This window comes from Dipodomys merriami, unplaced genomic scaffold (genome assembly GCF_024711535.1).
Source record: "Dipodomys merriami isolate MVZ:Mamm:240054 unplaced genomic scaffold, mDipMer1.0.p SCAF_8, whole genome shotgun sequence".
NCBI lineage: Eukaryota > Metazoa > Chordata > Mammalia > Rodentia > Heteromyidae > Dipodomys > Dipodomys merriami.
In genome coordinates, this window is record NW_027206401.1 from 15,546,609 (window position 1) to 15,559,643 (window position 13,035).

Here is a 13,035-nt window from a genome sequence, read left to right on the forward strand (position 1 = left end):
AAACACTCACCTAGGACTCTTAAACCCAGGATTAGATCCCCAGCACCAAAAAATAAATGTTATTAGTAGGGGGTATGGTCAAGGATTTCACACGTGTGTGTGTGTGTGTGTGTGTGCGCGCGTGTGTGCGCGTGTGTGTGCGTGTGCACGTGCATGGGTGCACATACGCTTTGCTGGGGAGAAAACTAGGACCTCACATATGCTAAGCAAGAACCGCACCACTAAGTTACATCCCTAGCCCTTTATTTTTTAGGCAGCATCTCACTAACTCAGGCTGGCCTTAAATGAGTCATCATCCTGTCCCAGCCTCCTAAGTGCTGGGATTATAGACATGTGCTACCATGCCAAGCCTTTCTTATATTTCTTATACTCATATTAATATATTAATTTGTATTAATATCAGGTAAGTCTAGCATTGGTTGTAGAATCCCCAGGGAAATTTTGTTCTGTTTTCGTGAATATATGAAGTGTGGGAGCACAGGGTTAAGGGAGGCCGCAGGAAGCAGCTCTTTCCAGGTCACTTTTCCTCCACCAATGGCCTGTGGCCTTCATCCTCATGGCACAATGTGACAGGTGCTGCACCTGCTACCATATCCACACTCCTGGAAGCATGCAAACATCGTCTTTTAAGGATTCTTTTTTTCAAGTAAGAGCAAAAGTGGGTGATACGATCTGGGTCTTACTGTAGCTTAGTCTCCGGTTAAACACTGCGGCGCAGCCTGGGTGGTACTTTCTGCACCATTTTTTTTAAAAACCTAAGATGAAAGGTCCGGATTTATTTGACAGAGAAGATGAAGACCTACTAGTGAAACGGTGCATTTCTCTGGATAAAATGAATGCAGTCCCAGAGTTCTTGTCAAGGTCGTTGGACAGTGAGCCTTTGGTTTGTCCTGGCCACTTCCCCGCTGGGCTGGTAGGGTTCTCCAAGAGTCTGGGTGTCCTGAAGCAGGGGTGGTGGTGGCTTTTCTGAGTGGCTGCCCCCCATCTCCACCCCATGCTTCTGTGGGTGGTACAGCTGAAATCTGGGAGTGCCTGGGGACCCCACTCCTCTTCAATTCCCAGATTCCTTTGCACCAGTTCTCCCCCCCTCTCACCCCCCATCACTCAAATTCTCTGGAATCTTCCCTCCACCTTACCCTGCAGCCCAACCATGGCCTCAGGAATGTGATCTTTGCCAGAACATTCTACAAAGCCAGAGAGACAGCCTCAACCGACAACACTCTGTGTAATGAGAGGTTTATGTGAGGTTTGCTTGTGTGTGTGTGTGTGTGTGTGTGTGTGTGTGTGTGTGTGTGTGTGTGCACTCATGTGTGTGTGTGTGTAGTAGACAGCTCTGTCAAATATATGGGTTTCTCTTAAGCAACTTTTGTGGCCTTCAGAAGCCTCTGTAAGCCTTAGACTAAAGGTATTAATAAAGAATAAAACAGCAACGTATTTGGCACTCTTTTTGAACTTAAGAAGTTGCAATGAAAGCCATACTATTTGACATATTAATATTCGGAGGGGTAAAATAATATCGAGTAAATACTTCCCAGTGCAAATCACTTACTCAGAACGGTGCTTTATGCTTCAGGAATTCTTTGGGTTTGGCTGTGCTAGTACTGGGGCTGGAACTCAGGGCCCTGGGCTGTCCCTTAGTTTGATTCACTCAAGACTGCTGGTCTGCCACTTGAGTTAGTTTTACTCCTGGCTGTTTGGTGGTTAAATTGAAACAGGAGTCTTGTGGACTTGTCTTGTCTTAGCTGGCTTTGAATCCTGATGCTTCGATCTCAGCCTCCTGTGTAGCCAGGATTATAGGCATGAGCCACCAGAGCCCCTCATGTCAAGCGGCAGTTCAGAACTGTTGAGAATGGCCAGCCTGGATAGAAAAGTTTGGCTGACTCCATCTCACGCCATGGCTGGGCATGGTAGCATGCACTTGTCATCCCAGCTGCAAGGGAAGCGCATTGCTGGGTCCAGCAGCATACGCCTGTGGCCACAGTAGCACTCAAGCCTGGAAATAATGCAAGACCCCACCTTGAAAATAACCAGGGTAAGGAAGACCTGGAATGGTGGCTCACAGCTGTAATCCTGGCTACTCAGGAGGCTCAGATCCAGGGGATGGCGGTTGCATGCCAGCCTAGGAAGAAATAGACACCGGATTCATCTCCTAAATAAATAAATAAATATAAAGAAATAGCAAAGCAGGGAGCCAGTGGCTCACGCCTGTAATCCTAGCTACTCAGGAGGCTGAGATCTGAGGATTGCCATTCAAAGCCAGCCTGGGCAGGAAAGCCCATAAGACTTATCTCCACTTAACCACCGGGAAGCTAGAAGGGGGAGGACCAGAGTTCAAGCCCCAGGATGGGAAATAAAAATAGTAACAACTAGCAAGAGGGTGGTTTAGAGACAAGGCTCATGTGGTCAAGCTCCAGCTTAGCAAACCAGAGGTCTTGAGTTCAAATCCTGGAGCAAGACAACTACACCCACTTGCTTGGATCCCTCCCAGTTCCCTCTTCCCATCTTTCCCTTTCTCTTGTTCTCCTCTCTGCTGAACAGAGACTCTTTCTTACTGACAGGGAGATGACTGTTGGCCACTGTTCAAGCTGGCTCTACAAAATTAATGTTACAAAACTGCCTAATATCATGGGGTCAGAAACTTGTCTTCCTTATTCCTGGCACTACCTTTCTGGCCACTTTAACAGTGTTTACTGCATGAGTGTTCAAAGCAGGGGCTGCCGGCATTCTCAAGTATTTCGAAAACAAAAGAAGTGAATGGCACCGAATCAGGCTCCCCAGGCCCCTACAGCTGGCACAGAACACAGAGCAACAGAGACCGTCCCCACCCACGACACCCCTGTCCATCCTCATCTGACTTTGGCTCGAGGCTTCCCAGAGGACACCGCCATCAGCATGGAGGAAATGGGCTAATTGATTCAATTAGTTTAATACTGAGGTCATTTCAATTCATTAGGCACGTTAAAAAGTTCACTTGTAACTTGCAGTGTACACTTTTGCTCCTGGTTCTTTGTAGTGTACTAATAGGATTAAATCTGACAGGAGTCCCAGGAACAGAGTCCGCCTGCAAAAATCAGACCCCAGTCCAATGCCAACTTGAACTCAACCAGGCACTTTGCCACGCTTAAAAGCAGGATATTCTGTTTGTTTTGTGCATCTTCTCCATGAGTTTTTTTTTTTTTCCTTACAGAGGGGAAAAAAAAGTGAGGTTGCATTTTAAAATAGCCAAACTGGGTGGGTCAGAATTGCTAGCATTTAAAAAATGTGAAAAACATCCTTAATATAGTCATTTCTGACTAACACAGTGGGCGTTCCACACAGCAAGACAATAAACTCCTCACTGAAAATTGGGGTGTTGTTTTTTTTTTAACTGAAGAGTTTGAAACTCTGATATATGTTTGTTTATTTAAGAAAAATAAAATCCTAGAAATTACTCAAAGTTTTTTTCTTAGGAAGAGGCTGTTGATGGAAAACTAGGCATTTAAAAGTTTTGTTTTGCTATTTTTGATTTTTTTGGGGGGGGTCCGGTCATGGGGCCTGAACTCTGGGCCTGGGCTCTGTCCCTCAGCACTTCAGCTCAAGGCTAGCACTCTACCACTTGAGCCACAGTGCCACTTCCAGCTTTTTTCTTTTTGCTTATGTGGTGCTAAAGAATCGAACCCAGGGCCTCAGGCATGCAAGGCAAGTACTCTACCACTGAGCCACCTTCCCAGCCCTGTTTTGCTGTTTTTGTATGTGTATGCTGGTCCTAGGTTTTGAACTCGGGGCCTAGGCTCTGGCCCTGTTTCTTTGGCTCAAGGCTAACACTCTACCACTTTGGGCCTTTTTAGTAGTTTATCAGAAATAAGAGTTTCACTGAGTTTCCTGCTCAGGCTGGCTTTGAACTACAATCCTAAGATCTCAGCCTCCTGACTAGCTAGTATCACAGCATGAGCCACTAATGTCTCACTTAAAAACTTTAAATGAAGCTGGGTGCCTGTGGATCATGTCTGTAGTCCTAGATACTCAACAGGCTGCGATTTGAGGATCACAGTTCAAAGCCAGCCTGGGCAGAAAAGTCCATGAGACTCTTCTCCAATAAAGTACTTATAAAAAGCTAGAAGCGGTGCTGTGGCTCAAGTGGTAGAGATCTAGCCTGAGCACAAAGAAGCTCAGGGACAGCACTCAGGCCCTGAGTTCAAGCTCTAGGACTGGCAAAAAAAAAAAAAAAAACAAATTAAATGAATCAAAAAAAATTTAATGAGAAAATTATAAAAATATATAAGTCAACATGTCTTCTAAATTTCACCTTTATTCTGTGTGGGTAATGGGATTTGAATTCAATGCCTCTCGCTGTTTGTTGCTTAGCTTTTTCTGTTTATGGGCTGGTACTCTACCAACTGGGCCATGCTTCTAGTCCAGTTTTTTTTACTGGTTAATTGGAGATAAGAGTCTCACAGACTTTCCTGACCCAGGCTGGTTTATGAACTGTGATCCTCATGTCTCAGCCTCTGGAATAGCTGGGATTATAGGCATGAGCCATTGTCTTTCTTTAAAATGTACAAAAGAAAAAGCTGTAACGGTTCTTCCATGCCGAGCTCCATGATAACTGGTGCAGAGACACTGAAGCCAGTGTGATAGAAACAAGGGTTAGGCCAGGCTGGTTCCCAGGGGACCTCTGCCCCACAGGAGCAAGCAGATGCCAGAGCCAGAATTACATTCTCTTCTTCTGACACAGCATCTTGGAAATGGGACAGATTCATTTAACCTAGGGTCATTAACATTTCTCCCATTGGAGAACAATAGGAAGGGTGATACTGATGGAGATGCATTATACTCACAAATGGACACTTTGAATTTGAAAGCTTTTTGTACATCTACTTCAAGATAAGAATATATAAAAAAGGTAAAAATACATAAAACTAAAATGCAAAAAAAATTACCTTTAGCACTTGATTAACAGATCTGTGAAATTAAATAATTCAAGCCTACACATTCAATAAATTAGAAATTGCCTTAAAAAAAAACAACACTCCAAACAACATTTCTCCTCTTTGAACAGTCAGCATGCATTCAATGTGGCCACTAATTGAAGCTTTATTTAAAACGAGAAACAAAGGAAACAAATTAAAGTCTCCAACTCACTATTCTTGAGGCCTAAGAAAGATTGACACTTAGGGTGACTTACAGTAGCAGGATTTATGTTTTCGAGGCTCATAGCTAACCACACACCTAGTTTCAACTTTCTAAGTTTTAAAAAGCATTCAATCAAAAAAAGATGATTCCTTGAGATACAGACTCATTGCTTTCACACTGTCTGTTTTAATCGTCTATCCAAGAATAAATCAATTACATACCCAAGTTACATCAGTGATTTGAGCTTCTTTTCAATGACAGGTTTGTCATTGATAAATAAAAGGGGAAAGGAAAATAAAGCCAGCTTTCTAGAGAAGACATAATCTTACTCTGCTCCTAAACTTAATAACAGAGCAACAAGAATGTATCCGTTTTAGAATGAGGAAATAAATTTGCCTCAAATTGCCCAGTAGGTGTCACTGTTTGAAAGTATTGGTGAAAGCTTTTCCTGCACAACTGTGTGCAAAGTACAACCATGAAAAAAGACACAATTGTGAGTAACTCACAGCTGTTTAAAAACACAAAGAGGATGCTTGTAAGTGCACACTTTCGATCTGTAATTCAAAATGGGGGGGAAGAGGGAGAGGGGAGGGGAAGAGGGGGACGGGGAGGGGGGAAAGGGAGAGGGGAAGGGGGATAGAGGGGGAGGGGGAGGAGGAAGAAGAAAGAAAAGAAAAAAGTTAAAGAAAATGAACACGCTAAGGCTGCTAGTTAGCACCCCGTTTGGTCCTTAGAGTTAATTGCACAGTTAACTCTGGGCGACGACAAGGAAAACATGTTATTTGGGGTTTGGGAAGAAGCTGGGATTGGGCCAAGACCCCCGTCCACCACCCCGGCCGCCCCCCCCCCCCCGCCCCGCGCTGCTCGGTCTCTGCGGGACTGGGAAGCCGGTGCGGTGAAAGGCTGCGCTTCTTTCAGCCAGAAGTCAGAATCCTCATTTTCAAGGCGTGGTGTTCAATAAAATATAAAAAAAGAATGTACTAAAAAGTCCCGAAGAAAGAAAAGACATCCCTACCAGGAGTGGGGTTCGAACCCACGCGGACATATGTCCATTGGATCTTAAGTCCAACGCCTTAACCACTCGGCCATCCTGGTGCAGACGAGCAGTGCTCTTCCAGCTCTTCCTACAAGGCTCTCGGCGGGCGGCCTCGCCGCCTCCCGCAGGGCCGCGGCGGCTCCCGGCTCGCTCAGACGCCGCGGAGGCGCCTCTTTGGCGAGTGCCTCCGCTCTCCTCCGCCATAGCTCACTGTTGCCCCGGGACCGCCGCGGCAGCCGCAGCCACTGCAGCCGAGCGGGCTACGCCCGGAGCCGAGCCGCGGCGCCGCGGGGCGGGCGGCGGAGCGATTCGCGCCGCGCTGCGGCCCCGCCCGCTTTCCATCCGAGGTGCGCGCGGGCGCGCGAACACTCAACCCCGCAACTTCCCGGGGCTCGGGCGGGTGCCGGGACGCCGCGCGGGGTCGGGGCGGGGGTCCCGGGGGCGGCGGCGGGTGAGCTCCGCGGAGCGATCGCCTCCCGGTGCCGGCCTCGCGTGCTCCCGGTAACGCCGTGCTCCACGGCAGGCCTTTCCCCCGTTCCAGAACTTTCCACCCAGGACCCCCCTCGCCCCGGCACGGAGCCGGGGCTGGGTGATCTGGCGGGAGCAGCAGGCCGCGGCCCCTTCCTCCCCGGGGTCGCGGGTGTGAGCCTCAGTTTCCCCTTGTGAAATCTAGGTCCACCTCCGGCGCGTCACCTGGTGGGGGGGGGGGGGAGTAGGGTTCTGCTGCTTTCGGACCCGTTTTCTCTGAAGGAACAGACCCAACGTCTCGGTCTCGGTTTCTCCCTCCCTCTCCCCCCTCTTCCTCCCTCCCCTCCCTCTCTCTGTTTTCTCCCCCCTCCCTCCTCCCTCCCCTCCCTCTCTGCTTTCTCCCCCCTCTCCCTCCCTCCCCCCTCTTTCCTTCTCTCCCCCTCACTCCCTTCCTCTCCTCCCTCTCCCCCTCTCTCCGTCCCTCTCCCCCTCCCCCTCTTTCACCCTCTCCCTCCCTCCCCCCTCTCTCCCTCCCCCCTCACTCCCTTTCTCTCCCCCTCTCTCACCCTCCCTCTCTCTCTCCCTCCTCCTCTCTCCCTCCCCCTCTCTCCCTCCCTCCCCCCTCTTTCCTTCTCTCCCCCTCACTCCCTTCCTCTCCTCCCTCTCTCCCTCCCCCTCTCCCTCCCTCCCCCCTCTCTCCCTCCCCCCTCACTCCCTTTCTCTTCCCCCCTCTCTCCCTCCCCCCTCACTCCCTTTCTCTCCCCCTCTCACCCTCCCTCTTTCTCTCCCTCCCCTCTCCCTCCCCTTCTCTCTCTTCCTCCCCTTCCCTCCCCCGTCCCTCCCTCTCCCCCCTCTGTCTCCCTCCCTCCTCCCCTCCCTCTCTCCTTCCCCCCTCACTCCCTCCCTCTCCCCCTCCTCCCCCTCGCCTTCCCCCTCTCTCTACTTTCTCCCCCTCCCTCCCCTCCCCCCTCTCTCTCCCCGCTCTCCCTCCCCTCTCTCTGCTTTCTCCCCCCCCTTCCTCCTTCTCCCCTCCTTCGGTCTTCGTTCCTTCTGTCCGTCTCCTTTCCGTACTCTCTGGGCACTGGGTCTGCTGGCCCTTCTTCTCGTCTCTTCTTCTCGTCTCCTCGCCGGCGCCCTCCTCGCCGGCGCCCTCCGCCAGGCCGTCTTGCGTGGGACCCACTTGTCACAACAAGACTGACAAGGAGCTCCCGCCGGAGCCCGACGCCGGACGCCCCTCCTGGGGGCTGGGGGCGGGTGCAGTGAACCGCAGGACGCGGCTCCCACCCCCCGACGGCGCTGCCGGGCCGGCGCGTGTCCCCACAGGAACAGCACGGCGTGCGCTGGCGAGCGTTCTGGTCTGACAGGTTCCCTCCACCAACAGCGGAGAGGATGAAGACGGGAGACCTCGGTGCCGCCTCTGTGCCGGGCAGCCCTCGGGCCAGGCCAGGGCCAGCTAGTCAAACAGTCCGGCCGGAGGCGTTCTCTCTCTGCCAGGGGAGCCTGGAACGCTTTCTTTGACGGAGGATGCCATTCCTTGTGTTTGATCTCTACCCCGGAGATCCTTGGCCGCTGTAGTCACAACTCAAGGATAGTTTTTGTTTTGTGTGTGTGTGTGTGTGTGTGTGTGTGTGTGTGTGTGTGTGTGTGTGTGTGTGTGTGTGTGTGATGGGATTTGAACTCTGGGCCTGGTCACTGTCCCTGAGCTCTTCAGTTCAAGGTAAGCGCTCTACCACTCGAGCCACAGCGCCACTTCTGGTTTTTCGGGTGGTTTATTGGAGATGAGAGTCCCACAGAGTTTCCTGCCCTGGCAGGCTTTGAACCGCAGTCCTCAGATCTCAATCTCCTGAGTAGCTAGGATTACAGGTGTGAGCCACTGGTGCCTGGCTTACTTTTATTCTTTTATGATGGTTCATTGGAGATAAGAGTCTCACAGACTTTCCTCCCCCCCCCCCCCCAGCTCCCCACCCTGGACGTGCAATTGTGGCCTCCAGAGCCTGGTGAGGAGCTAGCTTTACAGCCATGAGCCACCAGTTCCGAGCAAAAGCCAGGGTTTTGAAGGTGTTGCAGGAAGGGCTGCTGGGGCAGCGCATCTGCGGGGTGAGGGGGAAGCCCGGCCTTGCCAGCCAGCTGAGCTCGCAGCCCTCTTCCTTCCCAGAGTCCTGGTGGGTGGGCATGTGGCGCGGAGCAGGCATTGTGCAGTTGTGTGTGAGTTTAGGGGTGGGGTGGGGTTACCCCAACTCACAGGAGGGGACTGGGGCACATCAAGCCTCTCTCATCTATAGCAGCTTCAGTGGCCAGGGACATTGGAAATGGCAGAGGGCTTGCTCCACATGGAGTACGGCTCCAGGGAAATGCATAGCCTGGTATGACTGAGAGCAGGTGGTACGGTGTTTCACACAAGTGACTCCGCTGGATGTGTATTAGTGATCAAATTCAGAGCCTTGGGAAAGCACAACAAACTACCACTAAGCTACATTCCCAGTCCCCCAAATTAGATAGATAGATAGATAGATAGATAGATAGATAGATAGATAGATAGATAGATAGATAGATAGATAGACAGAGATATTTCTTTTTGTACAGTTGAGAGAATAAAAAGGAATAAAAAAAAAAGAATAAAAAGGGCACTGAGGCCCCTGAGCCTCATACTTTGACTTCCTCCGGTCAGCTTGCCAGGTCAGTACTATGATTTGGTGAGGCCTGACCTCACCCAGACGCCTGTGGAGGGCTTGGGCCCGCAAGTGGGAGTGTTGGGGTTAAGAGGGTGTACAGTCCTTATGAATGGATGGATGTCTTTCCTGAAAAAAAGAGTTTCACTCTTCTGAGACTGGATGAGTTGACTCCAGACCTTGGTATGACGAAAACAAAATAAAGGTATTGTTTTAAATAAATATCAAGGCATTGGAATGAACAGAGCACTGTTCTCTTTCCAAATTGTTATCTTAAAAGGCATAAAATTACTCCTGTGATGTCACTATTCAAACATTTTGGGCCAAGTACAGTAGCTCAAGACTGTAATCCTAGCTACTTGCAAGGTAGAGATGGGAGAATTTTAGTTTGAGGTCAGTTTAGGGTGGGGGGAGGGAGTGTTTGCAACACTCTGTCACAACCAATATCGGAGTATGATTGCGTATGCCTGCCATCCCAGCAACTCAGGGAAGCACAAATAGGAGGATCACAGTCCATTCTTAGCCTAGGCATAACAGTGAGACTTTTTCTGAAAGGAGGAGCTGGAGAATGGTTTAGTGAGAAGAATGCCTGCCTCAAGTCTCTCTCCTCTGCTGCCCACCCTGAATTTATATCTACATCTAAATCTGTACCCATGGCTGACCGTTAAAACATTCTAACTTCTCTTTCTGACATTTCTGGATCTGTCTTCTAATAGATGTGACTTAGCTGTACCTGTGAAGCCTCTGGAAGGTTCCTGTATCTGTTGAAATAGCTTTTGCTTTCTGGAGAGCTGTTCTTATTTGACTAGCCCTTTCCATTCCTATGCTAGGTGACATTTGTGTCTGCAATTTGCAGTATTGCCACAAGGTCTTCTTTTTGCCCCAAGTCACCTTTCCAAGTTAGCCAAGCGAGGGGTTCCAGTGTGTGGTAAGCTAACTGCAGCACTTCCTGGGGCCCCTGGAACACTCCTTTTGGAGGAAGAAGCTGGCATTTCATTCACTGCGGGGCATGGATGTCACAGCTCAGGCGGCCTGCAGGCCAGGACTAGGCGAGGGAGGGGCACATGATACCTCTCTCCAGGGCTGTGGTCTGACCTGGACAATTTCCCAGAACTCCACGGGGCATTTCTGACTCATGGTTTAGGAAGGAGTGGGAAAAAGCACTTGCCAGAAGGACCCCTCTGCTCATCAGCTTTGGTGGTGCAGAATACGTGTGGATATACAGAGGAATAGAAATACCACCATGAAAACAGCTTTAGCATAGGGTTCTCGAGAAGGGTAGAATATGCAGAAAAGATAATATCTTAGTTTATTATGTTTCATTGAAGATTATTAAAAGAAAAATTATTTTCCCTCCAAATTTATTTCCTTCCTTGGTTTTCTTTCTTCCTTCCTTTCTTTCTTTCTTTCTTTCTTTCTTTCTTTCTTTCTTTCTTTCTTTCTTTCTTTCTCTCTCTCTCTCTCTCTCTTTCTTTCTTTCCTTCCTTCCTTCCTTCCTTCTGTCTTTCTTTTGGTGGTAGTACTAGGATTTGAACTCAAGGCCCTGTCTCCACTTGCTAGGCAAGTACTCTTATCATTTCAGCCATACCCCCATTTTAGTTTGCTTTTGCACATGGGCCTCACACTTCTGCCCAGGCCTGCCTTGGACAGTAATCTCCTACCTCTTCTTCCTGAGAACTGGGATTGTAGTATGCGCTTCCATACCTGGCCCCTATAAACTTCCTTGAGTCACTAACAGCTCTCAGTCGAAGAGAAATTCCTCCCATGCTGATGAACACAACACTGAGTATGTGCCAGGAACCCTTCCAGGGCTTTATATTTTTGTCACTTTTTGGAGCAACTGTAAAGTAGGTGCCATTGTCCCCATAGGACAAATGAAGAAACTGAGTAAAATGATGACAGTACGCTGCTACTCTGGCAGAGACAGCGTTCAAACCTTGGGAATGGAATCTGCATTCCTTCTTTCTCTTTTTCTTTCTTCTGGTGGAACTGGGGTTTGAACTTGAGGCCTTGTCTTTGCTTGGCAGGAAGTCCATTTTAGGCATGCCCACCAACACTTTATGCTTTTCTTACTTCTTGAATCGTGTCTTGAACTTATGCCCATGCAATCCTGAACTTGGATCCTGCTATTTAACCTTCCTGCGTAGCTGGGGTGACAGATATGTACGCAGATTTTTAGTTTTTTAATTGGTTGAGATGGAATCTCAAGAACTTTTTTTTTTTCCTGGGCTGGCCTCGAAATACAATCCTCCTGATCTCTGCCTCCTGAGTAGGTTGATTATATGTGTTATCTACCCCTCTGGCCAGAATCTGTATCTTAAGCAGTATGCCACATTTAAGTGGCAACAATCTATCACGCTTGAGTTCAGTAGAGAATAGTGTAGTCTTTACTCAGTTCTCCAAGGAAAAATGAGGAACAAAACACACAGCCTGAATATTCATTTACTTTTATGATGGTTCTATGTGAAGAAAATTCCCTAGGAGTTTAACAAAGCTGACTTTATGAATTTTTCCTTCTTGTAAAAGTAACTACAATCTCCATTTGTAGCCTGTCTTCTCTACAATAATAATAATAATAAGCCTGTGGCAGAGGAACTTCTCATAAAGATTTCTTCCTTCCTCTTAGAAATAGGGAATTAAGTCAGTAGGGGAATTTCTCATGGAGTGAGCTGGAAAAAAAAAAAGGCAAATTCTGATAAGAGTCTCATGTGACTTTTTCACAACTCTCACACTTAACCATGCAACTAAATACAGGCCCAAGTTTTCTTATACAACTCAGGTCAGATCACAAGCCCCAAATTCATGTTCTTCTCTGTCTGTTCTTTCTATAATCCCACTTCTGAGTCAGGTGTGGTGGTTCATGACTGCAATCCAAGCAACTTGGGAGGCAGAGGTAGGAAGGTTGAAATTTCAAGGTCAGTTTGGGAAAAGTTAGCAAGATCCTACCTCAAAAACAAAATACAAAGCAAAGGGGCATCGCTCAAGTGCTGAGTGCTTGCCTTGTCCAATCCCCAGTAAAAAAAAAAAAGATAAAAAAAAAACCTCTGAAGGACCCAAGAAATAGGGCCAATGATTAGAACTGCTCATGTATTAAATAATGGATCAAAAGAATTAAGAGCTGCCCCAGAAGGCAAACAAGAAGCATGGTGTGTGGTTTAGGCATTGCAAACTGCAAATGAAACCAAAGGTCTATAACCTGATGGCTTCACTGAACCATGGCAAATGCTTCCAATGTTCCAATCCTCTCCCCCTGCAAAGACTTTCAGATGTTCTGGCATCAAGTAGCAAATGGTAAAAATTATAACACTTTAAAAGTTAAACTGAGATTTAAATGTCCACAGTATCCGTTATATAAAAGGGATATTTATAATGATGTATTCATCAGGCTTATTTCACAAGCAGGATTCTTTCATTTAAAATTACTCCTCCTTAATATACAAAAGGAATAGTCCACAATAAAACTACTGTTTTCAGTGCTAATTTCTGTGGTATGTGACTGTGTGTGTGTGTGTGTGTGTGTTCTACTCCTGGATTCTGAGTGGTTCATTGGAGATGAGTCTCACAGACTTCCCTGCCTAGAATGGCTTTGAACTATGATCCTCAGATCTCAGCCTTCTGACTAGCTAAGATTATAGGCATGAGCCACTGGCACCCAGACTGAACATGTTTAACACAAACAGGATGGTGGGTGAGATCCAAATTGCAGTAAGAGAAAAATCAAAACAAGCAAATCAACACCAATAGCCAGGA

The 13,035-nt window shown here is 48.1% G+C and overlaps 1 non-coding gene across 1 annotated transcript; it reads right to left on the bottom strand.

Moving 5' to 3' along the window:
- Nucleotides 1-6,124: 6,124 nt before the first annotated feature.
- Nucleotides 6,125-6,207, bottom strand: Trnal-uaa (transfer RNA leucine (anticodon UAA)). Its single transcript has one exon. It is a non-coding gene; the product is annotated as a tRNA-Leu (tRNA).
- Nucleotides 6,208-13,035: the final 6,828 nt, after the last annotated feature.